Source organism: Gopherus flavomarginatus, chromosome 9 (assembly GCF_025201925.1).
Source record: "Gopherus flavomarginatus isolate rGopFla2 chromosome 9, rGopFla2.mat.asm, whole genome shotgun sequence".
Lineage (NCBI taxonomy): Eukaryota > Metazoa > Chordata > Testudines > Testudinidae > Gopherus > Gopherus flavomarginatus.
In genome coordinates this window covers 87,910,185-87,929,747 of record NC_066625.1, presented here as the reverse complement: position 1 = coordinate 87,929,747, position 19,563 = coordinate 87,910,185, and the positions used below count along the sequence as shown (strand labels likewise).

Sequence of the window (19,563 nt, the reverse complement as noted above, 5' to 3'; positions counted from 1 at the left end):
GTACAAGGGCTGAGCCAAAACACTGGATTTGAAATTCTCACTTATGGTTAGTTTGAAATCTGGAGCCAGACCAGATTTTGCAGCTGAAGCCTATCTAGAATTTGAATAGCTATTATAGATTACAAGTCATTTGCCAGTCTCATTCCAGACCAGCTAACACAGTTTCACATTGTCAGTGCTAATGTTGACAAACCAAAGAAGTTACCCTCAGTGACAAAGGCAGTTGTATTGTTGGGAAGGAGACCAACTAGAGGGTGGGGGGTGGTCTTTTCACATACAATAATGCAGCGTTTCCCAAACCTGGGAATCCGCTTGTGTAGGGAAAGCCCCTGGTGGGCCGGCCGGTTTGTTTACCTGCCGTGTCCGCAGGTCCGGCCGGTCGCGGTTCCCAGTGGCTGCAGTTCACTGCTCCGGGCCAATGGGAGCTGCTGGAAGCGGCGGCCAGTTCGTCCCTTGGCCCACACTGCTTCTAGCAGCTCCCATTGGCCTGGAGCAGCGAACTGCAGCCAGTGGGAGCCGTGATCAGCCGGACCTGCGGACACGGCAGGTAAACAAACTGGCCTGGCCCGCCAGGGTCTTTCCCTAAAGAACCGGCATCCCAAGTTTGGGAAACACTGCAATAACGAATGACATTTTCTATTTTGGGGGACAGACACCCCTGGCCAGAATTTCTGTGGCTTTACGCCTTGTGTAATCATTTTACACCTGTGCAAATGAAAGACATATAAGCGATAAAACATCAGCAAATCAGAATTGTAGCATTCTCGTCTTGCTTTTTATGAAGGACCTCACGGGATCAGTGATGGGCTACTCCCCTTCATTTCTGGGTTATGATGCAGTCTGTGGCCTGATGCCCAAAAATTCAGCATTGAGTTCTGCAGCCAGATTTAAATGCCAACACCTCCTACCCATGATGGCTAGAAATGATGTTTTGATGTTACTGGTATAGGATGATTCCTAGCATTCCAATACAACAGTTACTCTAGCTCAGAATACCAGACCTTAAAACCATGAAGATATGATGGATGGAAAGTATACTTTACATACCTAAATTTGAAACCTGTGAAAGTTATGATTTTTCTCTTGGAGAGGCCTATACAGTTTGACTTAAGGTAATGACTGTCACTCATATTTGAGTATGACTCTGACTGGAAATCAGTTTCCATATGCAGGGTTCAGGAGGTGAGACAGGACACTTTGGTGTCTATGTTCCCTCCTACTGTCTGCTGAGGTGGCATGATGATATTCTGTTGCACATTCTGCTTCCTTCATAGCAGAGGGCCAAGCTCGCCTGCCATGGGCTGTATTCTCCCAGGTCATTAAGTCCAGCCCGGCAGACAGTATGTGCCCTTTGGTGCAATCCTTGTAGTGGAGTTTGGGGCGGCCAACCTTCCTACTGCTTTTTTTAAATTCACCATACGGAAGTCTTTGAGGCAGTTGATTGTTATCCATGCACATGGCGTGGCTGACCGAGGTCAATTGCCTCCGCGCCAGCATGACTTCCAAGCTTAGCATGGCTGCCAGGTGTAGTACTTCAGTGTTGGAGATTTTGTCAGACCATTTGGTTCGCAGTGAGTTGAGTAGGTGGCACTCTTGCTGCAGGCAGTTAAGGTTTGGGATATGGCGAAGATAAAGGGGGCAGATCTCTAATGATTATAAAGAATCTTGGCTTTACAATCACAGGGTGCAAAAAACAGTGCCTAAAAATATTTTAAAATGCCCCAAATCCATTCCCTGTAACACAGGTATCATACACAGATTATGGGGGTTGGGGGTGGTGGTGCTTTAATTTTTTTTTGGCACTTGTTCCGAAGTGATCAGAACATGCTCATCTCAAATTCTAAGCAATAAAAACTTTATACCACTTATTCTGTCATGTATTCCCTCTCTCAACAAAGTTAATGTGATATAACTGCTAGGAAAAATCCCTTAGAATTTAATAGCAATAAACATAGGGTTATGTATAAATTTGAAAATACATATATAATTTAACAGAGAATGTGATCTCGTCTATAATTTTTGACCCATTTCATAGAAGTCATATAACGTTCTATTAATTGTAACATGATAGCTAAAAAATTCTAGAGAAAGGTTCTCATTTTCAATTACCTTGTAAGACTTTCCATTAGGGACAGTAATGCAAAATGCTATCGTTATGCAAAGGGACAAAGTTACAGGAGTAATTTTGTATTTCCTATATTCTCATGCTTTCAAACTCTGTCATAATACAGCATTAACCCAATTCTCTGTAATTACATTTGCAAGCATGACGTGACACCTGTGCATGCCCGTCTCTCACACTCACCCATATCCATACTGCAGTACTTGAAAAAACACTGCTAACAACTAGTGTTTCTCCCCCACTTCTTTCCATCACAGACACACTTACTTAAATGACTGCAAGGAGCGTGCAAGGAAAGTCAACGAAAATAGGAGTATTTTGTCTTTGCAAGACTTTAGTGCTATTAAAATATATATAAATTAATAACAATAACTAAATTCTCTGGTATAACCAGTATTCATAAGGGATGTCAGCCTTTTGTTTGCTAGTGAGAATTATATAGCCTCCACAGATGAAACTTTGCCTCCTCAGAGTTACAGTGTGAGTGCAACAGGAGGTAAAACCTCAGTACCACCTGTTAGGTACAATGAAGAAGATCTGTCTGTCTGTCCTGGATATTATTGAAACCTATTGCTAGTGAACAGAAGAGCTCATATTTCATAGCTATTGTCAACAGATGGGTATGTTCCACTAGGGCAAACTACTGCAGTCAGACGACAGTGTAACTGTGAAATAGGACTTCACTAAAAACAAGTATTTCCAGTACTGTCAGTTCTAAGGGAGCACAGACCTTCAGCACTCACCATGCTAGTCACAGTGCCACCTCAGATTTCTGCCTCAGAAATAGCTTCCCACAGCCATTTGGAAAGCTTTATTTTGGGGTGGGCTCAGTGGGAAAAAGATATTTTCATCTCTAAGTGATGGCAGCTGAGGTTGGTCTGCCTCTATGGCATGACCACAATCCAGGGTAATTCAGAGGTACCCTTGAATGGACGCTGAGCTATTGCCAATCCCGTGACACCAACAAGAAGATAAAGAGAAGGGTTAACATCATCCAGAAGCTTGCTGGCACATCTTGAGGATGTGATTCTTTCACGCTTCGAACATTATAAGCACTGGTTTTGCCAACAGCAGAGTACTGTATGCCAGTTTGGTGCAACAGCTCCCACACCAATCTCGTTGACACCGAAATCAATGCTGTGCTCAGGATTGTTAGTGGCTCTCTTAAATCAAGGACAATACTGTGGCTCCCAGGTTTGGCGGGCATCATGCCAGCCATCATCAGGTGAGATTTTGATGTGGTTCAGGAGTACAATAAGATCCTGGCCACTCCAGATCTGCCGCTACACCAAGACCTCATTTCACTGCCACTCTCCCGACTCAGATCTAGAAAGCTTTGCTGGATCCACACATCAACGCTACAGGCCAACGGAAAGAACACTAGCACTCACTGGCTCGAATCATGGGCCACTTCTGATGGCCCAGACAAAGACCTGATTGAAGCGCCAACAAAAAAAAGTCCTGGGATTCTGCCTTCCCCATAGGCAGTGAACTGCACTCAGCCACATTTGAACAACACCTGGAACGTGTGGCTTTCTCCTTCACAAACTGAAAATCAAAGAGAGTGTGGTGAGGTATAAATCACGCAACACATCACGGACAACTGCCCCATTCACACTTACAGGGGGATCCACCAGAAACATTAGGATGGCTTTCAGATCTCAAGGTTCAATTATAATCCCAAACCACTGCTTTTCAAATGCCATGACAAAGCAGCAACAGCCGAGGTTGGCAGAGTGACAAAGTTGCGGCCATATGCATGGTGGTTGGATAAGGTTTCTGAAGTGAGATTAAGGCCTGAGGCAGGTAGGTGCTGATCTCTCCCTGGGGAGTGCTGCGCACTCTCCACTCCTATTGCCTTCAGGCAGTACCTTGTAGGATCAGGCTCTTAGGTTCATGTTTTCAAATGTGGATGCCCACTGCTAAGTACCTAAAACTAGGGGAATGCAACCTAGATGGAGCAACTTTAAGGTGGCTGCAAAACTGGTTGGAAAACTATTCCCACAGAGTATTTATGAGTGGTTCACAATCATTCTGGAAGGACATAACGAGTGGGGTTCCACAGGAGGTCAGTTCTGGGTCCGGTTCTGTTCAATATCTTCATCAATGATTTAGATAACGGCATAGAGAGTACACTAATAAAGGATGCGGATGACACCAAGCTGGGAGGGGTTGAAAGTGTTTTGGAGGATAGGATTAAAATTCGAAATGATCTGGACAAACTGGAGAAATGGTCTGAAATAAATAAGATGAAATTCAATAAGGACAAATGCAGAGTACTCCACTTAGGAAGGAACAATCAGTTGCACACATACAATATGGGAAATGACTGCCTATGAAGGAGCACTGAGGAAAGGGATTGGGGGGTCATAGTGGACCACAAGCTAAATATGAATTAATAGTTTCATGCTGTTGCAAAAAAACGAACATCGTTCTGGGATGTATTAGCAGGAATGTACACAAGAAGTCATTCTTCCGCTCTACTCCATGCTGATTAGGCCTCAACTGGAGCAGTGTGTCCAGTTCTGGGTACCACATTTCAGAAAAGTTGGGGATAAATTGGAGAAAGTCCAGAGAGGAGCAACATAAATGATTAAAGGTCTAGAAAACATGACCTATGAGGGACGATTGAAAAAAATTGATTTGTTTAGTTTGGAAAAGAAAAGCCTGAAAGGGGACATGATAACAGTTTTCAAGTATGTAAAAAGTTGTTAAAAGGAGGTGGCAGAAAAATTGTTCTCTTTAACCTCTGAGGATAGGACAAGAAGCAATGGGCTTAAATTGCAGCAATGGAGGTTTAGGTTGGACATTAGGAAAAACTTCCTAACTCTCAGGGTTGTTAAGCACTGGAATAAATTGCCCATGGAGGTTGTGGAATCTCCATCATTGGAGATTTTTGAAGAGCAGGTTGGACAAACACTTGTCAGGGATGGTCTAGATAATACTTAGTCCTGCCATGAGGGCAGGGGACTGGACTAGATGACCTCTCAAGGTCCCTTCCAGTCCTATGACTCTATGATATTTAGGTACCTAAATAAGAGATCTGCTGAGTTTAGCAGGTTGAAAAATTGGAGGGGTGGGGGTAAGAAGAGTGTTACCTGAGGTAAGTTCAGCTTTTTGTTGAAAAACTCAAAACATTTTTTGGCTGAAAACAAAACACAACAAAAAAACTGCAACCAGAAATGGAAAACTTTCAAGACTTTTTGCACGACAATTTACATTTAGTCAACAACCTATTTTTCCTTAAAAAGATGCATTTAGACCAAAAAAAAATAAAATAAAGGAATCTTTCTTAGTACTGAATGCCTGCAGGATATACTGAATTCAAAATAGGTTCATGGTCCCTCTGTGTTCTCTTGTGGTGACCATCCATGCTGGGTGTATCCATGATACTCATGGGCATGGCACAATCTCTCTGTGGGTGAATACCCCACTTCACTCCCCATCAGCACAGTGGCAATGCAGTGTCCCTCCTGCTTTTGGCCCCAAGGGGATAGCACGGAGCTCAAGATTGGGCCCCAGGGTTATTTTCTAAAGTAGTTGGGGGACTGACTCTCAGTTTCATTCATTTCTATCCTAGTAACCCAATTGATATTTTGTAAATGAATTGGTTGACTCGTGGTAGGTCTGCTGGCTTTTCCAGCAAACCATGCACAGCATGTTTCCATCGACACTAACCTCCAGTGCAAACATCACTTTTTGGAGTCACTGCTGTTTCCTGTCCCTCAGGGAAACAAAAAAGTTGGGCTAAGGATCATTTGGCCTACGGGGCTGTAACATAGGCTGCACATGTAGGACTGGAAAAGAAAAACTGGTCCTGTGTTGCAAACCACAGGAATTTGTCATCTGAGCAGCTTTGGAGAGTTGAGAAATCACCATGCGGCTTTACCCTGATGCATGAATTCTAGTTCACACTAGCAGTTGTAAGTTTAGCTCAGCACATGCAGTGCAGTTATTCTTTCATCACCCACATGTGGATGGCTGAACTTAAAATAGAAGGAACAAAGATCTCCAAAAGTCATTCTGAATACATGGCATGTGGGGGATGTGGATGGAAATGCTGCCTGGACTAAGGACTGTACATTATGCACAATACTTTAGCTTCACTGTTTATTTTGGTAAAGGTGTGTAAGAGGCACAATGGAACAAAGAAAGACGATTATATCTGCTAGAGATGGGCCTGAGCCCAAACCTCCCACTCCTGAAGTTTGGTGTGAAACCAGGTCCAGAGTTTCCAAGTGACACCTAGTTTTAAAATGGATCAACCCAGAACACAGACTCCACCCACCACCCGAGTTGTGCAGTGTTCAAGAACTGGATCAGCATTCTGTGATCAGAGCTCTCTGCTGCAGTCTGCATCTAGCAATCACTTGGACACCTTCAGTCACTAATAAACGGCACAGCTACTCCAAGAAAAAAGAAAGCCGCAAACAGATCAGTAACAGAACCAAATGGGAGCCATGTGCCTGTCCTGTACCTTTGGGTGGAGTTTACATGAGTTATTGTTGCTCAGTCTGCATTTGCCTTCTTATTCCTCCGAGCATTATGAAGGCCCCAGAGGCCACTCTTGTCAGTGCGCTTTAATCCTTTCAGAAAGTGGGACACGGGCGAGGGAACGAGAGCCAATGAGTCCTCTCAGAAAACCTCAGAGCCTCCCCCTCCGGCCGCCTCCTCTGGCACGGGAACAATGAAAAGAATGCGAACCCCTTGTAACTTTATTGCAAATCCAACCTCAGGCTGAGTGAGGGAGAATAATTACAGGAAAGTGGCAACTTTCCCTATGCTTTGGAAGGAACAGTTGGGGTTCTGACAGAACCAAATGTAAGGTAATGTAATCATTTACAGAAGATTTGTGGTCAATGAATGTTTGGCTTCTGTCCAAGCACACAGCCAGAACTCATTACATTTAAGAAGACGGCAGTGAAAGCTTTCAATGACCACTGTTTGTCTTTCATTTCATCTCATGTCTGACCCCCCTGACCTCAGGGAAGCCTGCTAAGACTTTTCTTTTCACTGGCCAGCTTTCAACTGCGGTAAATGTGATTTCTAAATGACAACACTGTAAATTCCCTGGGCGCTGGACCTTTCGCTTAATAACGAACCACGGCCTTTTCAACCTCAAGTACCTTAGCAAAGAACAGATTTTTTTTTCCACATGAAAACAGCAGTGCTCGGCCTTGGGATAGGGTAACTTAGCAACTCGACCACAGGGATTAGGAAAATTGACTCCAGACCAAAATAAAACACCAGAGTTTCCTGTTTTGAGCCTTTCTGTACTATATTAAAATTATTTATGAAAAGAGTAACAAAAAGGGGAAAAGGGGGATTAGGATCTGAAGTGGGAGCAGAGAATGGATTTCCTTAGCACTGTACCATATTCTAAATGAAGAGCTGGTAAATTTAACCTTTTGGGGGCTAAAGGGAGAGAGGGTAGTTGGGGGGCGGGGGAGTGTTTATAGGCACTGAAAAAAATAGCTGCCTGACACTGGATATCTAGTGCTGAAATGCAGAGTGTTCCTCCACTCCTTTGCCCCTGCGCACATGGGAGATCCAAGATAACAGAGTTAGATGAGGCCCCTCTCGGACTGCTCCTATGGTAAAGCTGGCCAGCACACAGTGTGTTGTCACTGTACAAAAGGTACGGTGCCCCCACCATGGAGACTGTAGAGCTGCTGCTCTCCCTGGCTGGTTTGAGAGAACGTTTTTGGGTGGGCACTAACAGGAATTGCGCTGAAACTGACTCCAGAAAAGTCAGACGCTCAGACTTTTCCCAGACGGCAGGCAGAGATTTTTGTAACCAGAATTCTTGGATCTTTTTTCAGTTAATAAAGAAGTGTTGTATTTATCGACGCTTCGAGGACAGAGACCTGAAATCTGCCAGACCTCACGAGAGCGGGATGAACTAGTGCTGCCAGTGAGACTTGTTATCTGCTGGCCTCTTGACACCAGGTGATTTTTGCAAGGAGTGTAATTTTAAAAAATACATTTTTATATACAAGAAAACAAATGGCAATGTAATATTAATTCATACAATGCCATTCACAAGCACCATGGCACCTCATACTGCTAAAACAACGTAAAAGTAGAAATCTGCCTTGGGTTTTCCCATGCGACTTCCACTGACTTCAGCAGAAACTGTGAACAAGAACTTCAGCTGGGGTGAACCAGCACAGTACCACTGGCGTCAATACTGATTTACAGCAGCTGAGGATCTAACCCTCTGCGTGGCTAGGCAATGGCAGAATTTGACCCATTTTATACACAGAGAATCAAACCATCCTAAAAAGAAATTTTAAAATCTCATGTGTAATTTAGATGGACAATTCTGTCCTAGTTAGCTGGTGGGTTCCATTCTACACTCTGTTACATCAGGTCTGGGCTGGTGTAATTCCAACAGGCCACAGAATCAGGCCTGGTAGTGGAAGAAGCTATTAGATGTGAGTATACAGTGTTATTACAATACATTTTAACTAAAGACAGATATACCTTGTCAGCAGTAGTATAATAGCAATGCTTGAGTTCCCATCCAAGATAGGTCCATCAATGGCTGTTAGACAGGATGGCACGGATGGTGTCTCTAGCCTCTGTTTGCCAGAAACTGGGAATGGGCGACAGGGGATGGATCACTTGATGATTCCCTGTTCTGTTCATTCCCCCTCGGGGCACCTGGCATTGGCCACTGTCAGAAGACAGGATACTGGGCTAGATAGACCTTTGGTCTGACTTTTGTATGTCCTGTTCAAGATGGCCACCCTGTTGTACTAGGAGATGCTGTGTATTCACATGGTAAGTAACAGTTCCCGCCCTGCAGAGCTCACCCTTCAAATCGATAAAACTGACAAAGGCAGAAGGAAAGGAGGATTATTATTCCCATCTTGCAGACACAGAGCTGAGGCAGAGAGATTAAATCACCTGTCCCAGGCCTTAGAGCTGCTCCTTCCTTTGTCCAGGCTGCCTACTGTCACACACTGATGTGTAGGCAGTGTGACCTACTGGTTGGCACAGGAGTCTGGCCAAATCCTTGGAGCCGAATCAGAGGTCAGAGCAGAGATGTGGTCAGGAGACAAGCCAATGGTCAGAGCCAGGAGTTAGGAATCTGGGGTTCAGAGATAGGCAAGAACTAGGGCTCGAGCGGAGGAGGTGATGGGGAGGGAAACAAGGGCTCGTGCAATCTGCAGCAGTGGATGGCCTTGAGCAACCACTGGGCTGCTGTTGCTACCAGGCTTACATAGGGATCTGTTGGCCTTTCTGTCCCATCCAGGAGCACCATCATTTAGTGAGGGTTTATTGGGCAGGGAGAAGGTGCCCAGCTTCCTTTCAGAGCCTGATCTCCAGGGCACCCTTCAGAAGGTCGGGCTGCCCCCTGAAGCTGAGGAAGGGGCTCACTTGGGAGGAGGTGCATTTGTAGCCCAGCTCAGCCTGGAGAACATGCCATTGTAGAGAAGGGAGCTGGTGACAATCCCCATGCAGAGGAGTTCAGCTGAGTCTGAGATCCCAGGCGCTAGGAGTTCCCTCTTGCCAAGAACAGATTTTCAAAGAGCATGGGTTAGCCACTATCTGCTTTGAAAATCAGCCCAAACTGGGCAGACCAAGGCAGGGAGCCTGCTGTGAAAACTCCACTGTTCTGTTCTCTCAGAGCTCAACTCTCACTGTGTGTGTGACCCAGGGACCTCTGGATCCCAAGTGGCAGAGTGCAGAATGGTGTACATAGGGGTTTAAGGGATCCCCTGGTCTGAATCTACAGCACTTCTCAGGGATGGTCTAGTTAATACTTAATCCTGTCTTGAGTGCAGAGGACTGGAGTAGACGACATCTCGAAGTCCCTTTTAGTCCTTTGATTCTATAAGAGTTGGCCAGAGGGTAGCATGTAAGGACTCTGTTGAGAGCCTATAGCCTGCTGGTCATTATCATCATCATCGCAAAATGTAAGGATATTATTTTAAAAAATGGTGTCTCTATACTGGAAACTGAGCTCTTAAGGTATGTAAGCTAAGACAGGTCACGGAAGGTGATAAACAGGTGGTGGGAAGGTGGGGGAGGGGGGTGTAGGAGATGCTGATGTTCCTGGCTGACCATTGTGTATTGTCTCTTACAATGGAAGTCTATTTGCATACAGAGTCACCAGCTAATCAAGACTGTGAAGTCAACAAGAGATTGCAAAATCTACAGGAAGGAACACAGCAGTGGGCCCTCTTTACAGCTAAGAACAAAGAATTAGTCTGGTACATCAGGAGAATGCAAGGAGAAACATGGTTTCCTTCACTGAGGAGAGAACTGCCAGCAGGTGCTATCTTATGAAAGAAGGGTCACAGGCAGCTTGGTTGAAAAATGCTGCAGAGACTTGGAGTGAACTAAACTTCCTTAAGACCATATTTTGTTAATTAAGTCTAGGCTTTAGAATGTGTGGTAAGGTTTTATTTTACATGTAACCATCTGTTTCCAATTCTTCTATTTGCTATTACCTGAATCTCTGTTCTTGGTTAAACAAACATGTCCTTGTTTTCATTATAAACAAACCCAAGTGCTGAGAGGTGAGTGGAGCGGTGATGCTGAGGAGAAGCTGGCAAGTGGAGGAGTTCTGTTCCTTTGGGAACAGTGGATCTGTGAGTGTCCAGTGGACCAGGGGGACGCTCAGAGGTTGAAGTCTGCATACTGTGTTACCACTACCTGCAGAGGGGCCAGCAGAGCCAGCATAGGCTGAGTGAGGATGTGTGACTGGTGGGGTCAGGGACCTGACCATGGGTGGGCACAGAAAAGGCTCCCTCATGCTAAGGGCAGATGCTAGAGAGGTGCCTCCCAACCCTGCATACCCTTGAGAAGTGTCACACCCTGCCATGCTCAACTCCAAAGCAGAGATTTCCTCAGAAAATGCTAGGCCGCTTGTGAGTATTAGGTGCACGGCCGGTGAGGAGGAATGGCATCCCGGGTAACACAGAAGCCTTTAGAACAGGTGAATGACGGGGGATTTTAACATTAAACTGGCAATAAGTTTCGAGTTCAAGAAACCAAAGCCAATTGTGCTGGCTAAAGCAGCTATTTGGCTCTGCAGGAAGTAACAAAAACCAGTGACAGGAGAGAAGCCAGGAATATATTTAGAAAAGGGCAATAATTGCGCTCTGTAAGGAGAGTGGTTCTTGAGTATATAAAGAGCTTTCTTGGACATTGAGATCTGAGGAAGCAAAATAGTCCTTTGCACAGGCTATTTGAAGGGGCTGAACATGGGCCCTTCGCCATGGCAACACAGATCCCTACAGCTTGAGCTAAAAGAATAACTTCAGTAGCAGTAGCAGGTTGTGCACCAGCCACCAGAAAAGAACATAGAATACACTCGACCAATATTTTACAAATGGTCAGCTGATATCAGTGATATTGGTGGACAAGCAAGGATATCTACCTTTCCATCCTATAAGGAGCTGTGCAAGTTGGCTGGCATAATGATTCTGAGTTATAAAATATGTAACCGTGGAAACTATATACCGTACACTACTTGTATTGATATTTTTCTTTGTAAAATCTAGATGTATGCCTCACAGACTCTTAACTCCCTGGTATTCCCTGCTTTATACCCTGCAATTGTTGATTTACATTGGCACTCTATGTGCCTAGTTTACAAATAGTGAAGTTTAAGTCTACAGTTGGGAAGAAGTGATTCAGACTTCAAACAACATATTGGTAGCTTGTTTTCCTAGAAGAATAAACAGTACTTGTGTCACCTTAGCAGCCTCTTTAGAGGAAGTGCATCAAATGGTTAGTAATTACTACAAAACAAATATAAGGTTATAGTGGGAATCTCCAGGTGGTGCTCTTACATAGTCTTATGGGTTCTTATTCTTGTTCTGTGAGCACTGTTCATTCTCTGAAGAAATTCTTGTAGTGTTAGTTGGGGGGAATTCTGACAAGCAGCAAGGGAATTTGCTGTCTGCCTTCCAAGTCTCTTACTAGTGTTAATTCTTGAGGAAAAGATTGTAGAAAAGGGGGATTTCATGTGTGTCATTAGTGACCACCTCTGTTCAAGGACTGGCCTATACAGTGTAAAATAAAAAAGATACACTACATAAATACCCAGGGACTGTGACGAACCAACGTGCAAAGCTCCAGTATTTGCTACTCCCTCTGGACAGGGATGATAATATAACAACAATATTTATAGGGCCTTTCTCCCCAAAGGCTTTACAAATTATGGGTAAAATTCATTCCTGTGCAAAGAGCCTACACAGGGTATATGCATCACTCAGGGGTTAAGTAGGCTCTAAGTGATACATTGACCTTTGTGGTCCATCTGCACATGCTGATAACCCCCCTTTGCATGGATGTACCCACCATGGGAAAGCAACTGCCTCTGGGGTGAAAGCTGGTTTAACAGGGCCCAGTAACACTGTGCCACAGTTTTGGAAGAATATAGTACTACTGGCAAACACACAACAGGCAGATTTTTGAACATAGAGAGAAAGTACTCAGTGTGGACACGAGTCAATGTTTTACTCCAGTGATGCGCTGCCAAAAATTTAACCAGAGACTTGCGGAAGTTGCCTGCCTCTTTGTCTGTGATAAACCGTGTGCTCTCTACAAAGAGAGCATACACATGCAGAAGGAGAGTAGAACTGTTCTTCAAAAACCTTTCCCCAGGTATGTAAAAGAAATGTCTCTCAGGCAGGGAGGATTTAGCTGCATCTAGAGGTCCATCCCTGAGAATTTTAACTCCTGAGAGTTCTCTCCAAAACTCTGTTAACCCAATCTCGTGAAAGTGTCATAACAAGGCCTCAGGACCCTAGTTATACATCTCATGTGACAGACACAGGAGCAAATCCTGGCCTTTGTTATTCCCCTGCTGCATAGTTGTAAGAAAGGCCAAGATTTTCAAACATAACTAGTGATTTTGGTTCCCCAATTTCCTATACCTTTAAGGGGCTTGATCTCCAAAAAGTGCTGAGTACCCACTCTCTGAAAATCAGGTTCCTTTAAACGCTGTCCAATTGAGCATCTAAAATGAAGATCTGCAAAAAGCAAGACCCATTTTTGAAAAACGTGGGCAAAATCTGTCTGATACCTTTATTACACCCAAGGGAGAGTATGGAGTTCAATGAAATAAGCCTAAGTGATCAAGTTCTTCATATATTAAAATAGCCAGGTAATACACAGTCCAGATACCACGGAACAGCTCTTTATGGTTTCTCCTTATGCCCGAGCTATAAATATATATGGCTAAGTTCTTCTTCCAGTTACCCCTCTGCTATTCCCACAGAAGATAATGGAAGTAGCCTGGGTACATCTGAGGGCAGAATTTAGCCCAGAGAGTCTGTGCTGAGGCAAAATTGTATTCCCTCTTCGGATTGCAGAACTGTTTGAACCATTGCTCAATCTTGTGTTTTTGGGAGGATCAGGTTGTTACAGAGGACTACGTTGCCCCTTTATGATATGGTTTTCCTTGTTAAAATTCAATTCTTTATTCCCATCTTACCATTGTGCATCTGTGATCAGAAAGTAAAATGGGTTTGGGCATTTGATTTTTTATGAGCACAGAATTAGAAGGTGGCTTAAAGGTGGTTTTGGGGGTTTTTTTGGTAAAAAAAAATTATGTTAAAAATGGTGCCTATTTTCTGGCAGCTAATTTGTATGAAGGAAAAAACAACAACTAGCCAACGGTATGGTTGCATTTTGTAAAATGCGGTCTTAAAGTGATGAGCAGCTTTATGCTAGCGTGTTTAATCTGGCATTAAACTAGCTGGCTAGCCAGAGATAGCCCATGGCACTGAGCATTAACTAGAGGTGTATGAGCTCCTTTGCATGTTTTTAGAATGTCAACATTATTTAAAGGAACATCACTTTACACAAATAATAAATAATAATAATAATACCTAGCTCTTAATAGTGCTTTTCATTTTACAAAGGATGTCAGTATTGTTATACTCATTTTAGAAATACAAAGTACAAAAATGTTACTTAGGAATAGAAACAAAGTGCTTGCTTGTGTTAGCTTCTTACTCACTGTCTTCTCTTGGACAAGTCATTAACTTATCTGTGCCTCAGCTGACCCACCTGTAAAATATGTATCATTAAAGCTGGCAATAGGAGTTTGCAAATCATTTGGGAATTTTGGAGATTTTTTCATTTTGTAGGACTAAGACCCATGCTATGCATTTATTATTCTTTTACAGAAATGTATCATTTCGCAAAAAATCATTTACAGTAAGAAAATGTGCTGATTGGTAAACCAAAAATTTTACTAGTGATTTTGGAAACAATTATGCTAAAAGATTTTTCTTTTTTTGGTCAGAAATACTGTAGAAACGTTTGTGGAAAATGGAAGATTTTGACAACTTTGAATGAAAAATTTCATTTTAGAAAACAGGCTATTTTTTGACAGAAAAATGTTTTGTGTAAAAAATTTCATCCATCTCTATGAATGTACTTTGTGTCTAAATTTTCAAAAGTGCATTTGGGCATTCATCTTGAGACACACAGGGTGAGATCTGCCATATCTTAAAGGGGCCCAAAACTCTGTCTGAATTATACCAGTCTCTAGCCTCTGTTTGGGAGAAGTTGGGAATGGGTGACAGGGGATGGATCACTTGTTCATTCCCTCTGGGGCACCTGGCATTGGCCACTATTGGAAGACAGGGTACTGGGCTAGATGGACCTTTGGTCTGACCCATTGTGGCCGCTCTGATGTTCTTACGTACCAAGGTCTGCAGAGCAGCCCAGAATCTGGAGATCACCAAATGAGCTAAGCCACCATCTCCTGGGCTGCAATTGCTGTGCTGTGCCGCGCCTCTAAGAGGTAGCATGTGCCCTTGGAGAAGCTCCCATGGGTTTGGACCTTTCTCCTGAGGATACCTGGGCATTCACGAGAGGCTTCTACATCAGTATTCCCTGATTCACTGATAAAAGGGTACTGGGAATGAGTAACGTAAAATACGTCTGTTCAGACAAGGAGCCCAGCTGCTCCCATAAGAACTTTCTCCATATGCAGCCAGAGCTAGCTGTCCCTTTGCAGGCACGCAACTCCCATGAGAGTCGTCTGAAGTCCCCCCACCCCCAGCTAAAAAGACCCCTAGGCCAGGCCTACACAAGAAAAATCACTCTCTGCTGACCGTGGGTTTAGCTCCATTTCAGCTGCACAGTGTTTAAATGGAAGCATAGACCAGACCAAAATGTGCTCAGCACTGGTTAAAAAGCCCTGTGGTTAAGACTTGTTCTGAGCAGGTTTCAAGCATCGCTTTCTCCAACAATCATTGGTCTCGAGCTGTGTTTGCAATTAAACTCTTTGCAGCAGAGCCAGTCTGTGCTGAACCCTTTGCTGACACCTGTTGACAGCCCTGGGTAATTTTTTTTAGTGTAGACCAGGCCCTAGAATTTAGTTCAAAGCTACTGCAGATGCTGCAATGTCTAAGGAAGTACTGGAAAAACTGTTCACATTTCCACCTGAGGAGTATTTTTTAAAAATAAGAATGTGTGTTTGATGTGCAATAGGATTATTCAAAAGGCATAGAGACTCTCAAAACACCTTGTCAGAGCCTGGCTCTTATATCATCTATCATCTAGTTCTTAAGACGTATTAAAATGGATTTAAAAGGACATTTTGCATTTTCTGTCTGTGAGGAGCACATTACTGCTGCATAGGCTTTTGTTTTAATTAAAATAGGTTTTGAAATCCTCCATGAAGCTTCAGGGGAATTCTTAAAAACTGCAATTTTCTTATGTGCAGTGCAACCAAATATATTGTAATAGTTATTTTGCAACAAGGCAGAAGTCTTATTAATTTAGTTCAATCAAATCAAAGCTACTTTAATTTACGAAACAATAAAATCCATGAGCATCACTTTAGATCAAAGAACTAAGAACAGTCTAAAAAAAGTGGAATGTTTATTTTGTACAATGGTCCATAACTGCATTTATGTGATTTAAAAGCTTTTTGAAGCATGGGATAATGTTACATGCATATAGAATTGTGTACTGGTTATGGCTCATTACTCTCCACAGAGACCAAAAATCATTTGCTATTCAACTCCTACCTTAAATATTTCCTTTTACATATAATTTTTTCTTCTTGCTTTAAATGGGATCTGTATGTTAATTTTTTTTCAGAGCTGTGATGCAAGATCATTTACTAAAAGGGATTATAATTTTGTACAGTAAAGATCTAAAGAAACTTGAATTATTCGACTTTGGATGAAAAGATTATTCAAAGGCTTCTTCAGAGATAAAGGGATGCATCCCCTTATCTGAAGCCTGATCCTCCAAGATGTTGAGTATCTCAATTAAGCTGAAGGTGTTCAGAACCTCAGAAAAGGCATTCAGTGGAGCCAGGTGATGTTTGTTGGATGAAACGTTCCCCCCACTCCACCCGAGGAAAAATGCTGATTCAGCGACACTCCAGTATTTTGTGAATTCATGCCAGTTATGCCAAGTTGTTTTGGTTTAAAAAAACAAAAAAACAAAAAAAAACCTGAAAATTTGAAACATTTACGTTTAGACATTTTCGAAACAAAACATTTTGATTTTTTGGCTTAAAATGACTGTCTATTAATAAAATTAAAAGAAATGTCAAAACAATCGAAACATTTAACTATGGTTGAAATTGAAATGAAACATTAATTTTGTCAAAATTAAACCTTTTGGTTTTGATCCACTGAAATTTTTAAAAATTTCATGTTTGGGTCACCCCAAAATGTTTTTTTCGGATTTTTTTGGAATTGCCAAGTTAATCAAAACAGCTGTTATTTGGACAGCTCCAGCACATAATGGGGAGTTCCATTCAATTCCTGTTGAGGGCATTTGGAGTCTTTCCATTGACTCCAACAGGAGTTGGTTCAGGCCCTATAAAGCAAAAGTCAAAATCTATATTCAAGGAAACTTTTGCAACTTATTCAGTATTAGTGATGTAAGATGGTCAATTCTCACACGTGGAAGGACTTTTTGGTTGGTGAGAACTACAAGTATCAGCAAGACTGGAAAGAACTCAGTACCTCACAGGAAATGCTCTGTACCTCTCAGGTTCCAGCTGTGTATCTGCAAATATTTTTGTGCAATTATGACTAATGTACTGTACTTTGGAAAGAATAAAAAGTATTTGCATGCTAACACCACTGTGCGTATAAGAGAAGAATGTCACTGATTAGCAAATGACAGTCACTCACTTTGAACATGAAGGTTTGCACTGTTTCTTCCTTTCAAGAGTGCTGAAAACTATATGTACGTTCTCCACAACCATAAAATCCTGCCTGATGTGAGAAGAATGGAGCATCCTGGAAATGGGATGACCTGTCCAACCTGTGAGCCAAATCCCAGTCAGCACTGTTGCTAACATCACATGTCATATTCCCTTTGAAAGGGATCTGTTCCTCTATGGGTGACGATCTTGAGGTGAGATAGGACTTTTTTTTAAAGTCTTTTTCATTGAAAATCTAATTCTGATTAAAAAAATCCAGTGAAAAATGTTAAACATTTGTCTAATCCCCCCAACCCAGTTTTTTATCCATCTCAGAATTCTTTGATTTTCACAAAATATTGTCCATATTCCAAAATATGTCAAATTAAAAAAAAAATTTAAAGTATCAATTTTTTTTTTAAATTCTTGAGCCACATTCTTCAGTGGAGTCACTGGATTTACACCATTGTAACTGAGATTGGAATCTGGCAGGTGAGTTCAAATTAAATGGCATAACCTAATTTAATAGCTCTTTTAGCACTTGGACTACACAGTCGCACACTTAGCCATTGCTGTGTATTGCCTCTATAAACCTAAAGTGGTCTCAAGTCTTAAAAACACCACCACCTTTCTGACATATTGATGTCTGTGAAAGAGCAAATTTGTGTAAGTGGTCTATGCAGCGTAGCATGTACCCATTGTTTTTCTAGTTCATAAAGTCCATGCACATTTCTTTCTCTTGCTGACATTCATGCAGGAGAAAAGACAATTAAGGTAACTGTAGAATCACTGTAAACAACATGCCGTAAGAGTTATGTGACAAGGACAATAATAATTGTTAGCATCTTTGTTTTCTATTGGCGACAGCTCACTGGGAGCTATCTGATTGGTCTGTTTGACTGTCTAACAACCCTTCTTTGATGCTCTTTCTGGGCTAGTTCTCTAGAGTTTTTTGAAGACTTGATGTACCTGGCTTTCATCACATCTCTCTTTGCCATCTCTACTGACTTGCCTTCTTGCTTCTACTTCTGGGCATCTTTCCACCATTAAGGGGATTCAAACATTAAGCATATCAAAGGCACCAGCACTTAGTGTTTAATAACACCACCAGTAAGCTCTTGGGTTCCCTTCAGGCTTATGATCCTATTATACACATCATCCTCTGACTTACCAAAGAGCAAGAAGAGCTTTTTGAACAGAAATACCCCTCAGAGCGTGAAAGGTTTAAATACAGAATACAGTTAGATTTATTCAAAGGGCCAAAATCAGACTTCAGATAATGACCGGAAGATCCCTGTGTGTGAAATCAATGGGAATTGTTTGTTCACATCTGAGAGCCAAATTTGTCTTATAGAAAACTGATGGATTAGGCAATGACCAAACATTATAAATGCTTTTGTAAAACTAGTGAAAGGCCATGAGACACTCCCAGCTCTGGGAATATGGAGCCTTGTGCAAAAATTAGCTTGTCCTGCATTTTTAGTAATGTGTTAAAAACGGCGTATTAATTACTGTAGCTACCTAAAAAGCCAACAGGTATTCTTTTTCACTTGCCGACTGACTAGTTTCCTGCAGGATTCATCGCATCTTATTTACAAAGACAAAAATACAATGATTCAGCTGACCTGTCATACTGTCCTTTTGGTACATCTCAGAGTTTAGCTCTAGGTCACAAAGATGGGAAAACCTGTTGCTGCTAAATTTATTTAGTTGTGAGCCTTCCTAGGTGCATAAGCAAACCAGCTTTACCCCCATCCTTCTGCTATATCAAATCTCTGTCATTCCTTTTTATTTTATGCATTTCATAGCAAATAATGCATCTAGGTAGAATTTAATATGATAAAAACGATCTCAAATCCTTAGCAAGGCTATGTTGAGATGTAGTCTGATTCAGTCCACTTAGGTCAATTGTGTTTTCATTGACTTCAATGGGCTGTGACTCAGACATTAACTTAATCATTAGGCCATATTCTGCTCTCAATTACACTGGTGTGAGGAAGAGTAGAGATTGTCCCAATGTGAGTGTCCATCAACATATATCCGTAGGTGTGAATATAATACTTTAACTATAGTGGAAGATCTTGCTACTGCTACAGCAATGATATAGCTATACATATTCTCTCTATATATAATACAATTTTAGAATGATAAAGGACGTGGTATTTTTGCAACTATCCTATTACTTATTAAACGCACAAGGAATTTTTTTTTCCAATTGTTCTTGAATCTGGTACTTTTCTTGTTGCGATTTAAGATGGCTTTATAAAAAAAAAGAGGAAACTTCAGTGGCAGC

At 42.2% G+C, this 19,563-nt stretch overlaps 1 protein-coding gene across 2 annotated transcripts in view; it reads right to left on the bottom strand.

Moving 5' to 3' along the window:
• SMAD3 (SMAD family member 3) overlaps positions 1-19,563 on the bottom strand; it is a 288,894-nt gene that overhangs the window by 173,357 nt on the left and 95,974 nt on the right. The window lies entirely within an intron of this gene.